This window comes from Otolemur garnettii, unplaced genomic scaffold, assembly GCF_000181295.1.
Source record: "Otolemur garnettii isolate 467f Iridium unplaced genomic scaffold, OtoGar3 scaffold00230, whole genome shotgun sequence".
Taxonomy (NCBI): domain Eukaryota; kingdom Metazoa; phylum Chordata; class Mammalia; order Primates; family Galagidae; genus Otolemur; species Otolemur garnettii.
In genome coordinates this window covers 375,901-380,900 of record NW_003852625.1, presented here as the reverse complement: position 1 = coordinate 380,900, position 5,000 = coordinate 375,901, and positions in this window count along the sequence as shown.

Sequence of the window (5,000 nt, the reverse complement as noted above, 5' to 3'; positions counted from 1 at the left end):
AACCTAATGCAGCAGTTCTCAACCTATGGGTCATGACCTACAGGAACTGTATTAAAGGCCCGCAGCATTAGGAAGGTTGAGAACCACTGACCTAATGGGCTATCTCAAGCAACAGGAAAAGGAAGAATAATCTAGCTCCAAACCCAGCAGAAGAATAAAATAACTCAAATTAGAGCAGAATTAAATGAAATTAAAAACAAAAGAATCATTTGGAAGATAAAAAAACGTAAAGTTAGTTCTTTGAAAAGATTAATAAAATTGAGAAACACTTGGCCAGACTAACCAGAAAAAGAAAAGTAAGATCTCTAATAACAGCAATCAGAAATGATAAAGGGGAAAAAACAACAAATTCCATAGAAATACAAAAGATCCTTAATAATTGCTACAAAAATTCTATGCCCCCAAATATGAAAATGTAGAGGAAGTGGACCAATAACTGGAATTACAGCACCTTCCTAAACTCAAACAGAAAAATTTATAAATTTTGAATAGGTGTATTTCAAGCACTGCAATAGCATCAACCATACAAAATCTTCCGAAAAAGAAAAACCCTGGACCAGATGGTTTCACACCAGGAGTCTATCAAACCTTCAAAGAGGAACTAGTTCCTATATAACATAATCTATTCCAAAACTTAGAGAAGTAAGGAATCTCTTCAACAAATTCTATAAAGCAAATATCACCCTGATTTCAAAACCAGAAAAGAACCTAACTAAAAAAGAAAATTATAGGTCAATATCATTAATAATAATGCTGTAATAATATTCAATAATATCTTAGCAAGAAGAATATAGAGGCACATTAAAAAAGTTATACACCATGATCAGGTCAGTTTTACCCCAGGGATGCAAGCCTAGTTCAACATACATAGTCCATAAAACTAATCCACCACATTAATAAAACACAAAAAAGATCATATGTTTCTCTCAACTGATGCAGAAAAGGCTTTTGATGATATCCACCATTCTTCCTTGATAAGCACACTTAAGAAAATAAGCATAAGTGGGACATTTCTTAAACTGATAGAGGCCATCTAAAACAAACCCACAGCCATTACCACATATTGAATGGAGTAAAACTGAAAGTATTTCCACTCAGACCTAGAACTAGACAAGGATGTCCATTGTTGCCACTGCTATTCAACATAGTGCTAGAATTCCTAGTCATTGCAATTAGGCAAGACAAAGAGATCAAGTGTATTCAAATGGGATTAAAGGAAGTCAAACTCTTACTCTTCACTGATCACATGATCTTATACCTGGGAAACCCCAGGAACTCAACTACAAAGCTCTTAGAAGTGATCAAGGAATATAGTAGCATCTCAGGATACAAAATCAAGGCCCATAACTCAGTAGCCTTTATATTTGTCAATAACAATCAAGTTGAGAATAAAAACAAAGACTCTATAATTTTACAGTAGCTCCAAAGAAGATGAAATATCTGAGAATTTATCTAACAAAGGAAGTGAAAGATCTCTATAAAGAGAACTATGAATCCCTGAGAAAAGAAATAACAGAAGAGATTAACAAATGGAAAAACATACATGCTGCGGCTAGGCAGAATGAACATCATTAAAAAGTCCATTCTACCCAAAGTGATCTACAGATTTAATGCAATCCCTATCAAAATACCAATGCGTCCTTTGAAGAACTTGGAAAAAATAGTACTTTGCTTCATATGGAATGAGAAAAGACCTTGAATAGCAAATACGATTCTTAGTAATAAAAACAAATCTGGAGGTATCATGTTACCAGACTTAAAGTTATGCTACAAGTCTATAGTGATCAAAACAGCATGGTACTGGCACAAAAATAGAGATATAGATCTATGGAATAGAATCTAGAATCTAGGGATAAACCCAGCCACATATTGTCATTGATCTTTGATAAGCCTAACAAAAGCAGACACTGGAGAAAAGATGATATTTATTAAATAAATAAATAAATATTATGCACAGCTAAGAGTACCAGAACCAAGGTTAATACACAGCCTTCAGTATGGGAGATTTTGGCATGTTACGAATATGACAAAGGCCTACTAACTAAAATCTGCAGATAACTCAAATTAATCAATAAGAAAAAAGCAAACAATCCCATTTATAAGAGGGCAAGAGGCATGAACAGAAAGTTATCTGAAGATGACAGATGAATAGCTAGAAGACATATGAAAAAAATGCTCATTGTCATTAATCACCAGAGAAATGTAAATCAAAACCATTCTGAGATATCACCTAACTCCAGTAAGATTAGCCTACATCACAAAGCCCCCAAACCACAGCTGCTGGTATGGATGTGGAGAGACGGAAACACATTTGCCCTGCTGGTGGGATTCCAAACTAATACAACCTTTTTGGAAGAAAGTATGGAGAATTCTTAAAGAACTAAAAGTTAACCTTCCATTTGATCCCACAGTACCATTACTAGGTATCTATCCAGAAGAACAAAAGTCATTTTGCCACAAACACATTTGCACCAGAATGTGTATTGCAGCTCAATTCATAATTGCCAAGTTGTGGAGCTACCTAAATGCCCATCATTCATCGAATGGATCAACAAAGTGACATATGTATACCATGGAGTACTTTATGGTCATCAGAAAAGTTGAAGGCTCTGTGCTTGTAGCTCAGGCAGCTAAGGGGCCAGCCACATACACTGAAGCTATCAGGTTCAAATCCAGTCCAGGCTAAAAAATAGCTGGGTGTTGTGGCAGGTGCCTGTAGTTCCAGCTACTTGGGAGGCTGAGGCATGAGAATCACTTCTGCCCAGGAGTTTGAGTTTGCTGTGAGCTGTGATGCCACAGCACTCTACCCAGTCTACCCAGGGCAACAGCTTGAGACTCTGTCTCATAAAAAAAAAAAATGTTGAAGACTTTCCGAAACCTTTTATGTTTACCTGGATGGAGTTCAAACACATTCTTCTTAGTAAAGTAACTCAAGAATGGCAAAAAATATATCCAATGTACTCAATACTAATGGAAACTATTATATAAACAATTACATGTCCACATGAACAATAAACAAATATAATCCATCAAGGGGAAGGGAAGAGGAGGGAGAGGGGTGGTTGAAGGAGGAGATGGAGGGCAATTGGGGAGAGGAGGGAGAGTGGTTGCATCTCACCTAATGTACACAATGTGAGGGTGTTCAGCACCCCCCTCCCCCCAGTGAAGGGCTTAACTACAATCTCAACTTTAGTTTGGAAGTTATAACAATCTAACCTAAAAATTTGTACCCTCATATTAATTTAGAGTTAAACAAAGAAATGTAATTGATATGTATAAACTGATATTTTGTCAAGATAGTTTACTAAATTCATATTAGTATTAGTATTATATTGTGACAGAATACTCACAACATAAAATTCACCGTTAACAATGTTAAAGTGAAAAATTAAATTGTTTTTAGTATATTCACAAAATTGTGCAACCATCAACACTACCTAGTGCCAGAATATTTTAATCATTCCACAGAGAAACCCTGTATCTCTTATATTCCATCTTCAACATCCCTTGAAACCACTGATCTGATTTCTATCTCAATTAATATGGTCATTCTGAAAATTTATAAATTAGCTCATTACAATACTTCACCTTTCATGTCTCACTTTGTTTGCTTAACAACATTACCTTATTTTATTTTATTTTATTTTATTGAGACTAAGTCTCACTTTGTCATCCTGGGTAGAGTGCAGTGGCACCATAGCTCACAGAATCCTATAACTCTTGGGCTCAAGCAATATCTTCTTTCCTCAGCCTCCCAAATAGCTAGAACTACAGATGCCCACCACAATGTCTAGCTAGTTTTTCTATTTTTAGTAGGGACAGGGTCTGTCTCTTGCTCAGGCTTGTCTTGAACTGCTGAATTCAAGCAATCTACCTGCCTTGGCCTTTTAGCATGCTAATGTTAAAAGCTTGGCCTTTAGCATGCTAATACCAAGACCACTTAACATCATATTTTAAAGACATATTTGTGTTGTACCATGAATTACTAATTCATTTATTTTCATGGCCAAATAATATTCCATTCTAGACATACCATATTATGTGTATCCATTCATCAGCTATTTCCACTTTGTGAATAAAGCAGCTCTGAACATTTGCATGCATGTTTTTCATAAATATATGTTTTCGTATTTTGTGGGTATATACCCCAAACTGGAATAACTAAGCCATATGACAACTCTATATAACTATTTGAGGAACTGAAAACTGATTTTCAAAGTATCTGCATCATTTAACATTTCCATCAATAATGTATAAGAGCTCTAATCTTGCTACATTCTTGTCAGGATTGGTTATTATTTGACTTTTTGAGTATAGCCATTCTGGTGGACATGAAGTGGCATCTCAATATGGATTTGCTTTGCATTGCTGTAATGACTAATGATGTTAAGCATTGCTACATTATTTGATGGCAATTTGTATGTTCTCTTTAAACAAATAGCTATCTAAGTCATTTCTCCATTTTTAATTAAGTTATTTGATTTTTTTATTGTTGTGATGTAAGAGTTCTTTATATAGCCTAGATACTAGGGCCTTATCTGACATGTGATTTACAATTATTTTCTCCTATTTTGTGGTTTCTCCTTTTACTTTACTGATAATGTCCCTTAAGTCACCGAGGTTTCTTACTTTGACTGCCCTACTATTTTTCTTTGCTTGCTTATGTTTTTTGTGTTATATCTAAGAAACCATTGTGAAATTCAAGTCTCAAAAGAGTGTACCACTAAAGTTTGTTTTTTATACTTAGGTCTTTGATTCATTTTGAGTTAATTTTTGTATATAGTGTGAGGAAAGGATTTACCTTCATTCTATTGCACATACATATACGAATGTCCCAGCAGCATTTTTTGAGAATATGATTCATTCTCCACTGAACTGCTTTCACATCTATTTCAAAAATCAATGGCCATAGAATATGGGTATACTTACGGACTTTCATTTTGTTCTATTGAAGAGTTAAAGTATTGGTGTATACTTAATTTTTTGCTTTTTGTTTGTTT